The following is a 14216-nucleotide window of genomic DNA, read 5'->3' as shown; positions in this document are numbered from 1 at the left end:
CATGTGATTTTAGATAAATATTTTTAATGAGTGCTGAATTTCTTTTTATCCTGATAGCATCACTACAGAGAAATGGAGTCAGGTGTGCTGCATTCTGCTTCCCAGCACTCTGGCATGGGCACATCCTGGACTGAAAGTAAGGCAGAACACTTGCATATGATTGTGGTGAGTAGTTTTACTATTTCTTTGGCTGGATACTTGAAAACAAAGTTTTAGGTGCTGTCTTTTTACAGTCTTTTTTAATTGCTTAAACACAATGTTGAAAACAGGGCCCCTTTTGACAAAACACTACACACAATTCACCCAACCACACACACAAGTAGCAGAACACCTCAGATCCTTTGCAAAATGACACAGTCTCGCAAAAACTTTACACTAATGAATCAAAACCATATTCTGTTACCATATGAAACACACACTTCATTCTGTTTGAACCAGTTACACACTGCTACTGCTAACCTTAAACACTTAGTAATTCTACTTCTCAGTGATAAGAGTTCTGGAAGTGAAGTAAACAGAGAAAGTGCAAATATACAATAAATTCACCAAACTACATAAGACCAATGCTGCAGACTGATGGAAATATAATTTATTTCTCTCTATATTACCAAATCAGTCAACATGTCAACATGGAGAATCACAACAAAACATGTCCCAGTTTTCATGCTCCTACAGTAGTGTGCCTAACACTGTAAGCTCAGCAAATATCAGACAAACATAAAATACTGTATCCAGTTGCAGGTGAACTCACCTTCTGCATTTTTATAGTGCTTAAACCGGATTGGTGTGTCTACAATTAAGCAATCATGTGTTTGCGCACCTGATGGCTGTGTTTAACCAGTCGGCTCATAGGTGTGGTGATGTGACAGTCAGTGCTTTGGAACTGCAAGGAAGTGACATCATGATATGCTTCTGTGTCTAATGTATTCAAGTGTGTTTAGTGTTTTGCAAATCACTGTGTGTATTGTTTAGCACAAAGTGTGAGGCTGACATTGTGCGTATAGTGGTGCAGATCTGGGCTGATGTTTTGCTCCTTGAGTGTAAGGTTTTGATAATTGTGTCATACTTTTGATTTTAGCGTTTATTCAATTGTAAAGAAACTGTAAAAGGAAAAAAAAATTGCATCCCTTGAGCATTTTAACTTTTAATGCATTCATTTTTTAATTTAAATGGGAGCTTGAAGGCTGGCATTTGGGACCTGTTTTGGACTTCTACAAAAATATAAGGATATTTTTGTCCTCATTTATACTCTCACTGGAAAGATACCAGTGTAGTCATGATGATACAATAGGCATATTGATGAGGGGCAGGTTAAAGATTGGCTTCTGATGGAAGTTTTAGGTTGATTTTATACTTTTTTGCACTAAAACAATGGGAAAAAATTGAGTTGTTCTTCTTTGTAGGTTATCATTTTCTAATTGTATGGTCCGGCCCACTTGGGTCTGATCAAATTGGGCTGCATGTGGCCCCTGAACTGAAATAAGTTTGACATCCCTGGTGTAAAGGAATATCTGCTCATTCAAAAGACACCCCTGTAGAGCTTTGGGTCATACACTGTATATTGTTCAAGTATGAACTCCTGCCACTAGATGGCACCAAATGCATTCCTAATAGCTGCAACTACAGATGGGAGAGGAGACTGTAGAAAACTGTTGTACCTGTGTTGTTTGACGCATGTATGTGGAAGCACTGATGGCGACTGATGACTTCCTGATGAGCATTTCCTTCCACAAGGCGTTTGAGCTGATTAATTGTTCTGTCAACTTCTACTGCACCGACAGTGAAAATTGCCCGGCTGAATCTGATTTTCCATTCCCTAATAATGCTGCCACTTAAAACCCACACAGGCCTCTAATTAAACCTCCGCCATTGTGCTCAACATGGTGTGGGCTTTTTAAAACAGCCTCTGGAGGCTTGGTGTTTGCAAATCTTTACATCCTGGAACACGTAAGAAAGGGACATAATGTATCAGCGTGTGTAAATACATGTAAGGAGCATATGAAGGCTCAAAGACACTTGAGGGACCACTATTAACATGATTTCATCCTGAGAGGCAGCTCAGTGATGCTCCCTTAAAGTGCCTCTTGAGCATTTTTGTGTAGCTGTCAAATACAGTAGGCTAATAGTCCGATCATACACATACATACAAGCACACACACTCATATACACACACACACACACACACACACACACACACACACACACACACACACACACACACACACACACACACACACACACACACACACACACTGTACTCCCAGTGGGGGACTTGAATATCCCAGACTGCTCAGATGGAGGGAAACTGGTTCTCTCTCAGGACTAGGGATCCTGGGATTTAGTCACTGGTCCTGCTTAATACTGTAGGCTATTAGATTTCGATTAAGAGAAGTGCTCTCAGATGAATTACAGTTCCCCCTTTGCTCGCTCGTATGTATTAAAATGTATCGAAGCCCTCGGGGTGTGTGATGACCAGATAATGATTCCAAGCTAATTTCCACCAAATCTAGACCTTAATCAATAACAGCAATCGCTAGTCGCAGCAATCTCCAGGTGACTTTTTCAATTAATTGACCAATCAGTTTCGTATATTATTCCAGAAGTAATTGAATAAAACTCATCATGAAGGCAGGGAGTTTAACATAAGCTGACATTACACTGCAGGAACTTTCTCTATGGACTAGGAACTTTTGGAGGCAGTTTCCACCTCAGGAACTGGCGTCTAAACGAAGACCCGGAACTTCAAGTGTTTATACACATGAACAGATCAAGTTTAGTTTAAGAATTTCTACCAAGTCAAATATCCTTTTTCGAATCAAGCTTTGAAGACCCAGGAACTTATTTTACCTAACTCTAACCCTAAAAAAAAAGGATCCTGCACCAGGTTCCCAAAGTACTGGGACTTTGAGGGTGGAGTTTGGTTGTGCTGAAAATCTCATTATGGCTGAGTTGGTTAAATAGAGATCTATCTGTCCAGCTGTCACAATTTTGATTGACTGCACCGCTTATATCATTTGGGATTCTAGGGGCTGGTGCCTACCCCGGCTGTCATTGCGCAAGAGGCAGGGTACACCCTGGACAGGTTGCCAGTTTATTACAGAGCTAACAGACTAACCGGATACACTCACACTTGCACCTACGGGCAATTTAGAGTCACCATTTAACCTGACAAGCATGTCTTTGGACTGTGGGAGGAAGCCGGAGTACCCTGAGGGAACCCACACATGCACAGTGTGAAAATGCAAACTCCACGTGGTAAAGCCTCATCCAGGATATGAACCAGGAACCTTCTTGCTTTGAGGCAACAGCGCTAACCACTGCACCTTATGAACAGAGAAGAATCTGTCTTATCTTAATTTAATTTGATTTAATTTGAATTTATTTGATTAGGATAATGCACATTAATCAACATTTCAACAGTAGGCCTCAATGTAAATATGCCGGAATTAGCACAATAGCTAAATTTCATTCGTAGTCCTAAGGCAGGTACTCACATAAAACGTAAAACAACAAGTTTTAAAATTATAGGATGTCAGAAAACAGTTAACAGGACACTACAGGAACTGACTTACAAACAGATTTTACATACAAAACGTTTGTGACATTATAAAAACAGGATGGAAGGTGAGGCCAAAGCCCCCGGGAACGGGCATCAAGTGAGAAAACAGATTATTCATGAGTACATGACTGGTTTGTTTTTAACCAATGTTTAACTGTTTTTTTTAAAGGTACCATAGTTCTCAAGCTCCCTAATCTTCACAAGTCTTTGTACCTTGCGACCAGACAACAGACTGTAGGAACCTCTTCGTCCTTTGAAAAAAGAAAAGGTTCCTTGGATTTTAGGTCCTGTGTACTTTTGGTGGAAACGAAGCTTTAGTGCTTGAAATGCTTGACCGATAGTTCAACATCTAATATAATTTAGAAAAAGTGGCTAATCCGTACACGTGAGAAGACAGAACAAGGGGATGTTTGACAGTATTGCTAGTAGGGTTGCAAAATTCCGGGAATTTTCAAAGTTGGAAACTTTCCATGGGAATTAACGGGAACTTATGGGAATAAACAGGACTTTACTAAATTGAAGGTTGGCTCTTAATTGGGAACTTAAATATAGTTGGGGAAAATATATTTTAGCATAATCCTGATTAAAACAACCAGATTTCATGCAAGTACAGTTTAATATCTATGCAGAGCCATCCTCAACAAGACTGGACAGTGACACTGAAGAGGAAGAGTCGGAGTTGGATGTTGAGCAAGTGGACATGGAGGATGTTGATGAGATGCAGGAAGAGCTCATTGCCTGAAAGGGTTTAGCAAAAATGCAGAGGCTAGGCTTGAGAAGCTTGAGGGAAGATGTTTTTTTATTTGCATGTTGAATGGGACTTTTTTGGAGGGAGAGCGGCTCTTTTCATTTAACATTTTGAATGGGATTTTGTTGGGATTGCATTTTTGTTAATTTTTGAATGGGTTGGGTCGGGGGGATGAGTAATATTTAACTCAACATTCATGTTTTTGTTCTTCAATGAAAGAATTGACTGTTCATTAAAATATTTAACACTTGATAAAGTTCTACTTACAAATAAATCTGATTTAATTTTATTATTTTGGATGGATGTCTGCTTATAACAAAACAAATATTTATGCTTGGATATGATACCTTTCCATTAAATTCCCAGTTAATCCCATAATATCCAATTTGGAATATTTCCAAAATTCACCAACTTAACTTCCCATGGAAATTTACTGAATACTTTCCAGAAATTTACCAGAAATGTTCCACCCCTTTGCAACCCTAGTGAGAAGACAGAACAAGGGGATGTTTGACAGTATTGCTAGTCAATATATCAAAGTTTTTGTGTGCTATTAAAGCTCCTGTGTGGAGTTTTAACCGGTTATGAAAGTTGATGAAATTTCCAGTGATGCCTCGATACGAGCAAACAAGACCATTAGCAAAAAGACTGAAATAATCTATGTTGCAGTTTTTAATGTTTGCTAGGGGGTAGGTGTCAGACGAGACGCTATTCAGCGTGCCCTCTTCCTCTCTCAACTGATCTGTATTATATCCTTTTAGATACTCAAGTGCAGCCCCCTGTTTACCCATCATACCACTTACATTATGCAAAACGTATTTGTGAATCAATGTGACCACCATCTTTGTGTAATTAACATGAGTAATTACTGTGCTTAATTTACAGAGCCACACAAGGTTCATAATGGGGCTGCAAAACATTGACCCATGACAATTGATTGATCCCTCCCTCCTTTAAAACCATGCCCCTGCTAATGACTAAGTAATGAGAAGATAGTGTGTAGCTAGGGTGGCTAATACAGACTTCACTCCTCATATCCAGATTGTCCGATCTTCCCCTCCCCCCCTTCTTCTTTTTCTTCTTCCCTCCTCCTCTTTCCATGTTTTCTGCAATAGTGTCAGCTCCTTGCTTAGAGGCCCCTCTCCCTCTCCCTCCGTGTGTGTTTGTCTGCATGCATGTTGTGCACACCGCTCGGTAATCAGCCAAACAGACTCGCCTTTGGTGGCTGGAGACTGATTCAATATTCCACTGGGTAATTTATGCAGAACTAATTCTCTACAGGAATGGAAGGGCTTGGAGGAAGGCAGAAAGAGAGCGCGCGAGGGAGAGAAAAAATGCGGAGAGGAAGAAATCTGTGGTGAAATAATTATCCCTGGTGTCACTGTAGCAACATTCTGTGAAGTTGATGTCAATAAAATATTGAGCGACACAATCCATTTCAATTTCACCTCAAAAAAAAAAGATGCTGCAGAAGGGTCGGGGTGGCTGCAGGAATGAGGAGCGCACACACATGTTTTGGTTAAACACACAGCGAGGCGGTGGCTGGCGACGTGTGCTGCTTACAGACTGGCTGGGAAGCATATCATCACCTCTAGTCATTTAACTTGTCAAAACAGCAGGGCTCCGTGTCTCCTCATATTTGGATTTAGTGGGTTTGAATTACTAGGAAATAAAGCGAAAGAGGATGAGATGAAAAATGAAATAAGGGGAGCTTCCCAGGAGAGCCATTGGGAGCACGGTATAGATTATGGTCATTTGTGACGGACGGGTTTGTAATCAGAGCTCCGTGTCAGAGAGCGTTTGCGTGTATATGTGTTTTTCTGGTGGCGGGGACGGAGATGAGCTTTATTGTATTCTTCTCACAACTTGTATTGATCAGTGTAATTTACATTGTGTACTGTCGGTTTCACAAGGCAGTTATGTTTGATGAGTTCTGGCGGGTGTTCAGTCAGCAGCAGTGTTTGTGCGGTTATTCATTGAGCTTTTTAAATGAATGCAAGTGGACAACAAGCAAAGACACTGATTTTGATTATTTTAATTAACAGACAGTGTATTGCCTTGAAAATATACACAGTAATAATAGGAAGAGTACATCTGTCATATAGAGGTGTTCACTTTGAAGGAAATGTATTTTATTTGTGTGTTTATTTGTTCTTTACATGAATCGAATAATCAGCACCGACACTGATTGCTTTTACATCCTCTAAAGCATCTTTTTTTGCTCTTGTTTGGGATGCAACGCGTCAAACTTAGCTACATACTGGGCGACTACGAGATCATGTTTTGTGTGGACAATGCTCAAAATTCTAGACCAGGGGTACTCAAATACAAATCTTAAAGGGCCACAAATAATTTTTTCAATGAGCCAAATGTCCATCTAATGAGGTCGGTCAGACCATATGCAATAATACTGTAATATTCAAAATGAAATGTCCTTTTTGTTCAAACTAACAACAAAATTTGCAGAATTTGTGATTTTTTTTGGCCATTTTTCAGAAAATATGAAAGATAGGAGAAAAACTTTATTTTCACTCAAGGTTAGTGATTGGGTGAAGCAAATTATTATCAAACAACTGTGTTTACTCTTTTTATATCATAATGACAACAGAAACTACTCAAGAAATCATAAATTCTGCCAGGGTATGTATACTAATGAGCACAACTGTAAATGTTGTTGTTGTGTTTTTTTGTCATAGGTGTTTCAAGAGTCCTGCTTGCAGCTTGATATGATGATTTCAGAGCATTTATTTTTGTAGTTCTTACCTCTGAATTTTGAGGAAATGTCTCTTCAAAATTCCTATTCTTCGTCTCATAATGTTGTTTCAAATTGGAAATCTTCAGCACAGCTATAGTCTCCTGGCATATGAAGCACATGGGTCTTGTGGTGGTTGGTGGGTGCCTATTGAGGGCCTCTGGTCTAGACCAAGGCATTGGTTTAAAGCAGGGGTTCCCAAACTTTACCATGCCAAGGCTCCCCAAACAGCATTAGCTTCTGGCTGGGAACCCCCTTTGCAAAATCACAGACAATACATCAAAATATGTAAAGAAACTTTTAGAATGAATTTTTTCTTACTTTTATAAACGTTTCAATAATTATTAAATTTGTTAAGCATAGGAAATTATCAACAAATGTGTTGTAAAAAATGAAAATAATTAGATTATATTTTTTCCCTTCCCTCCAATTTTTTGAGGCCCCACTAGCGCCCCCTGGTGGCCCCCACTTTGAAAACCACTGGTTTAAAGTGTCTGAGCCAGAGTAAGCAGCAACCAGGAGTTATGCCATTGTAGAAAAGTAGTACACTGGGGATAAAAATATGAACATTTCCATTGTATCTTACATTTTTTTCCAAATTCCTGTGTGGTATTTTCTCAGTTTCTTGACTTAGTTATTATTTTTGGATTATACAAAGTAATGTAGTTGTCTTTGGTTGCCTGGCACTGAAACAGCCAAGAACAACTTGGAAATAAACAATGTGATGAATATCTAATAAACATTTCCATCATGTCAGCACACAGGTCCAATTACTCAATCAAACTAAAAGGTTACACAATCATAGCTTACAAATCCAAGCCTCATCTCTAGAGAGCGTACTGTTTGTACCTAGGAGTTAGAAATGCCAATAACTGGGTATTCCAAAAAATCTGACGGAATTTGCTGCAAGTCCACAAGTAGAGAAATGATGTACTCATTTCTTCCTGTTTCCTCAGTGGACTCCCCTACACGCTCCTCTCAGACATCTCATTATTTTGCATCTTCGTCACTCTTATTAAAGCAATATATCTTAACTCGGGGGCCAGAGCCTGTCCATGTAGTTGAATACATACATGCAAAAATATTAGCAAGGTGTGTGAAACTGTGCTCTGTCCTGTACTCAGGAGAGCCATGTGCAAAATGAATAATTTATCCAAATGAATTATAATCCAAGCATCTCCCCACCAAGGCTTTTGTCTGAGCAAGATTTCTGCTCGCATTTCACTTCATACAGTCGGCCTTGCATAAACTAGATACCTCTCTGGACAGATTTGCATAGAAACACCCTGCAATGTGGTGAAAAGGGAGCAATTAGGATTCATGACGGCGCCTCCCCTCCGGATGCTCTGCTGCCATGTGAGACGGCGGCAGCTGATTGAAATGGAGGAGCATGGCCTTGTTCGCGTGCCTCTGTCTTTCCTTCTATCTTTCTGTCCTCCAGGTCCGGCCTGTTCCTCCTCCCTCTCTTCCTCCATCAACCTTTTCATTGTCATCCTCCTCCCAAGTATAGATTAGCACTCGCTTAGGGCTGGTTGGAACTTTTCTTCTAAAGAGCCAGAGGGAAGGAACCTCTCAAGCAGCAGGTTAACAACATCATCAAACACGATGTGATTAGTAGTTAACGGATGCAGCGGGTCACGTTGTGCAGTTGTTTGAAACAGGTGATGGAGTCCTTGCTGTTGGTGTCTGGCTGCTTGGAGCGTGTGGGAGGTGTTTGACACGAAACGAGGCTTCCAGCTCGCAGAAGCAGGAACAGATGGTGCTGGAAAATGAGGCACCTCTCAGAAGCATTGAAACCCCCTCCAACGACCCTCCCCACACACTCCCTCTCTCTCTCTATCATCCCTCCATAAATGAACCGTCCCTTTTGCCAAGATTATTTAAGAGCGCTTCTTATTGCTCATACAAGTGTCATCCTGCTTTAAATCAAACTCTGGAAGAAATTAGCACCAGGCATGAGGATGCCTGACATATTTTCTTCGTACTGGGTACACAAGGTGCTTTGGGTCATCTGCCAGTATGAGTTTTTGTTCACCTGGACGGAGCCAGCAGATGGCAGGGTTGGGTTTGAGACTCCTCAGGGAAAGACTGCAGAAAGCCAGGAAACACATTTCTTGAAGCACTCGCTTGCCGTGCTCCTTTAATCCGTCACAGATAAACGACAGGACAATGTCAAAGGGATTTATATGAGTATGTTCATGTATGTGATCTGTGTGACATCACAGAGTCCAGCTGTTGTGGTATGCTGTCTTGTTCTTGGTTTTTTGAAGTCATGTGAAGGAGGAAAGATAATCATAGCTGGCCTTCTGTACCAGAGATGGATAGTGAGGTTGTATTGTGCAATGAGTCACTTTGATGGTTCACAAACGGGTGTCGACTTCCCGTGTTTATAATGAAGCCAACACTATAAAATGTAAAAGAAAATGACAGATAAATTTATCACTTTACAAATTCCTGACATAAAATGTAAAATCTGGGGCGCCAGCTTGGCTTAGCAGTTGAATCACATGCCCCACATTCAGAGGCTATAGGCCTCCAAATGGGTTGTCTGACTCATGGCCCTTTGCCCCAACTCTCTCTTCCCAGTTTCCTCCTCTATCTACTATCCTATCTCTCAAAAAGGCTTTAAAGCCCAAAAACTGAGCATAGCATTACTTCAGGAAGGCAGCAAAGTCAAACTGAGCCCACAGTGCATCAGCTGATCTTAACACCAGCTGACCGCTCAGCCAATTACCGTCTATGCATCCACTTGGCAAATGTCAAAATGGGCGTTCTATTAAAACTGCTTTAGCCCACCTAATCATCCAGCTTTAAACCGCTTTGCATCCCGCCTCCACCCCAGCTCCTTCCTTTTGATGCTGTGTCTTATATACAAGCGTCATATGTATTGCCACTGATGCCTGCTCCCTTCTGTACCCAGGGGACCTAGGCTTTCCCTGCTTTTCATTTGTGCCCATGAGGGGGAAGGGAGATGGGCTCTCCTTGTCTAGAACAGAGCAATGATGTCAAATGTAACCTATTTTTTGCAAATGATGATTATTTTTGTGATGACAACATTAGTTGCTCTTTCTATCGCCAATGACGAGGAATGGAGGTGTGCGCTCCGCTTCAGGCTTTGGTATTCCACATACGCACATGGATGGGCAGGGATTTCCCAAAAACAGAGCAATACTGCCAAATGTAACCTATTTAGTGCAAATAATGGTTATTTTTGTGATGACAACATTAGTTGCTCTTACTGCTTTTCATGCCGCCAATGACAAGGAATGGAGGTGTGCTCTCCCTGCTTTAGGCTTTGGCATTCCACGTACTGTATGGATGGGCAGTGATCACCCAAAACAGAGCAATATTGCCAAATGTAACCTATTGCATGCAAATAATAATTATGTTTGTAGCAACAACATTAGTTGCTCTTCCTGCTTTTCATTGCTGCCCATGACAAGGAAAGGAGGTGTGCTCTCCCTGCTTTAGGCTTTGGCATTCCACGAAAGCACATGGATACGCAGGGATCTCCCAAAACAGAGCAATACTGCCAAATGTAACCTATCGCATTCAAATGATAATTAATTTTTGTGGAGACATTAGTTTCTCTTCCTGTTTTTCATTGCCACCCATGAACTGGAAAGGGAGTAATGCTCTCCCTGCTTTAGGCTTTGGCATTCCACGTATGCACATGGATAGGCAGGTATCTCCTAAACCAGAACATAACAATACTGCCAAATGTAGCCTATTGCATGCAAATAATAATTCATTTTGTGTTGACATTGGTTGTTCTCCCTGCTTTTCATTGCCACCCATGAAAAGGAAGGGAGGTGTGCTCTCCCTGCTTTAGGCTTTGGTATTCCACATATACACATGGATGGGCAGGGATCTCCCAAAACAGAGCAATATTGCCAAATTTAACCGATTGCATGCGAATAATAATTATGTTTGTTGGGACAACATAAGTTGCTCTCCCTGCTTTTCATTGCCGCCCATGACAAGGAGTGCCTTAGGCTTTGGCATTCCACGTACGCACATGGATAGGTAAGGTTGTCCCAGAACAGAGCAATACTGCAAAATGTAACCTATTACATGCAAATAATAATTAATTTTGTGACAACATTAGTTGCTCCTCCTGCTTTTCATTGCAACCCATGACAAGGAAAGGAGGTGCACTCTCCGCCCCTTCGGTTTTGGCATTCCACGTACCCGAAAGCCGGGCAGGGATCTCCTAAAACAGAGCAATATATAACTCCCATATATAACTTGTTGCATGCTAATAATAATTATCTTTGAGGTGATGACATTAGTTCTTTCTTTGGAAGAATAATAGTGAAAGTTATGACACTTTGAAGTGAGGTTGTACAAGTTAATGGTCAGCGTCTTTAAACTCCAAAAAAATCTTCCTTTTATAGTCATTTTTTTTTGTGCCATTTTTTTAGTAATTGGTAAGTTTTTGTTGAAGTCCCATAAATGGTAAGAAAGAGCTGAATAAAATATATTAATCACACATCTGAAATGATTGTTTTAAACTGGAATTAACAGATTTAATAAAGAAGCAGGGAGCTAATGAAGAGAACGCTGCACAGTATAATTAAAGGGTATGTGCTTTTTTCATGTATTCATTTAGTATTTCTATTTCAGTTCAGACTCTAATGTGTGATCATCACAGCTGGAAGCCTTTTCTCCCTCTGTACAGGGAAAACGTGCACTGTGAATATCACTAATGCTGTATAAAGGTGTTTTATTATAAAATCTCATACGTGGCAGAATCACACTCGCTCACTGTATTAGTTGCGGGTTTATATTATGCTAATAAACTACAGCAGCAGATTAGGGAGTCAAAGCTGCATAGTGAATCACAGCTCATTGTATAATTGGTTTAGTAATATATGCAATGAACGAAGCGGTATGCATGTTCACTTGTGTAAACAAGAAGACTTGAACTACAAAATGAGTCACGCTGATGAGAATTAAATGTTTCAGTTTACTGTCTCATCAATCGAGGGATAGCTTTTGTAAGATTTCAAGAATTTACTCATCATGTTGTTTCTGTTCTGCAGAAAAGAATGATGCTTTGAATGCAGCTTTTCTTAACAGCCCGCATCGTGGTTGGCTTCATTCAACAGACTGTGTCTTGTGTTTCATTCCAGTCGTGTTTGCTTCTCTCCTGAGCTCCTGTCTCCTGCAGCAATCTGTCTGAAAAATGCATACATAACATCCTGTGAAAATAGCTTTCTGCAGGGACTCCACTAAAAAGCAGCACTGCATCAAATGTTCCTGTCATTCTCCGCTAGGCTGAGTTGATGGCACAACATTTGCATACTGCACAATCTGAGAGATCAGAGTTATGGGAAAGTGTGTGTGTGTGTGTGTAATAATGCACATCTCCTAGCATCCTGTTTTTCTCGAGGGTCAATTCACCTTAATCGTAAAAAGACATCTTTCTTCTTAGTCCTCGATGTATGTAGAAATTTGTCATTGAAAGTACTTTTTATAGTTGACAGTACGACTTTTCTTTTTCTTTAATCCAATGATACATTTCTATTTTTGACACAAAAATCTTTCAGCATCTTTGTATTGAGCCTGTTGTATAAGGTAAGGAAGCAGATATCTTAAAATGTATCCATATAAAGCAATATGGCAGATCAAACTTTAATCATATGAATGTCATGATAGCACATGTAGTTGAAAAGTATGCAATTTTATCATTCAGGTGAATTGAACCTTTAATATTCAACAACCAGAAAGGCCCTCATGAGTTCAATATATAAGGATAAGGATGAGGATAAACTTTATCGTCCCCTTGGGGGAATGTGTCTTGGACCACGGTACCACCCAAGACTGCAATCATAGTTCATACATCCATCAGACTGTTGCAAAGAAAACACAATGATATGGTTATCATACTACTGAAAATATCAAGCCTCTGAGTGGGTTGACTACACACACCTCTCCAAAATGTCTAAGAGATTTTAAAAAGGTTAGAGATCCCTCACATGATGAGATATAATGACAGATTTAACAGTTTTGTTTTTTAGTGTTTGGAGAGCAATGATATGGCCAACACAGCACAAAACACTCAAACAGATTTATCCACAATCAGATTCTCCGAACTCAAAGTCTCTAAAAATCTCTCACAAGTAAACATGACTTTAGAGTAAACAAACATGTAGAACAACGTGGCGGTTACAAGCTAAACATAGCTGCTTCGCTACCTAGTACATCCATTTTGTTGACAATTACTGTCCAACTTCAGATCAAGTATAAACATTTGTGTTGTTGCCACAAGTCAACAAATTGGTCTTCCATTCCTGCGGCAATCTAACTCTATGCTTCGCATTTACTGACATGGTTATGTTATTTGTGCTTCCGTCATCTCTCAACTTGCTTCCTGATTGGCTTTTGTTCCTCTACACATGACAATCTACAGACTGCATGCTGTCCTTTGAATCCCTACTGTCGTCATTTTTGCGTTACCTAACTTGACTGCAGAAACTCAGCACTGTGGCAGCAGACATCTACGCTGAAGTAGGGAGCCTTGTGATTTGTCGTCCTCAAATCCACTTGGCTCTAAAAGCCAGCTCTTGTACGTGAACAATATACCATTACCATGAAGAGCCATTTGGGAGTTGAAAGAGCTGGTTCTTGTTGAGCTGAGCCAAATGATCTGGATCACTATAAAGAGCCTCAATTCCCATCACTAGGAGCAGCTACGCTGAGGTTGTTGACCTGAGAAAGAAGAAGGATCCAAACCCTGCTCTTATATGGTAAGATTGGATCATAGACAACTTGAGGAAGAGCATACAGCCTTTGAATATTTGAAGTAATCCGTGGATCTTTATGGACACATTCATTCAATGTTCTGATCAAATCTTTTACTGGACTTGGATCATGGCGACCCTTTCCATTGTGGCAGGAGGAGGCAGAACCATCAGACATTTAACCCCGTTAACTCTGAACAGACTTATCGGATAAACTGTTACCAGAGTTAACGTCTTCGTTAATAGGATAACGGTCAGAGTTAAATTTATGACTAACTGTGCCCCTCTGTGGTGATTGTATGAAACCAGATAAGAAAATGTACAACTTCTGTACTTGATTTCTTGCATCCAAATTGCTAGCTTAAAATTGTCAATACAGCTAAATGTTGATTTCATAAAGTAAGGTCCATC

At 40.3% G+C, this 14216-nt stretch overlaps 1 protein-coding gene across 3 annotated transcripts in view; it reads left to right on the top strand.

Annotated features, from left to right (window-relative positions):
• Nucleotides 1–14216, top strand: part of LOC117830512 (zinc finger MIZ domain-containing protein 1-like) — a 245299-nt gene that overhangs the window by 313 nt on the left and 230770 nt on the right. For all 3 annotated transcript variants that reach the window (XM_034708659.1, XM_034708657.1, XM_034708658.1), the window contains exon 2: nt 58–165. The gene's annotated coding sequence lies outside the window, so the exon portion shown is untranslated. The remainder of the gene's footprint in view (nt 1–57; nt 166–14216) is intronic.

This window comes from Notolabrus celidotus, chromosome 18 (assembly GCF_009762535.1).
Source record: "Notolabrus celidotus isolate fNotCel1 chromosome 18, fNotCel1.pri, whole genome shotgun sequence".
In the NCBI taxonomy this organism is placed as follows: Eukaryota; Metazoa; Chordata; class Actinopteri; order Labriformes; family Labridae; genus Notolabrus; species Notolabrus celidotus.
Note: the sequence above shows the minus strand (reverse complement) of the source record. Positions and strands in the feature narration are given on the sequence as shown.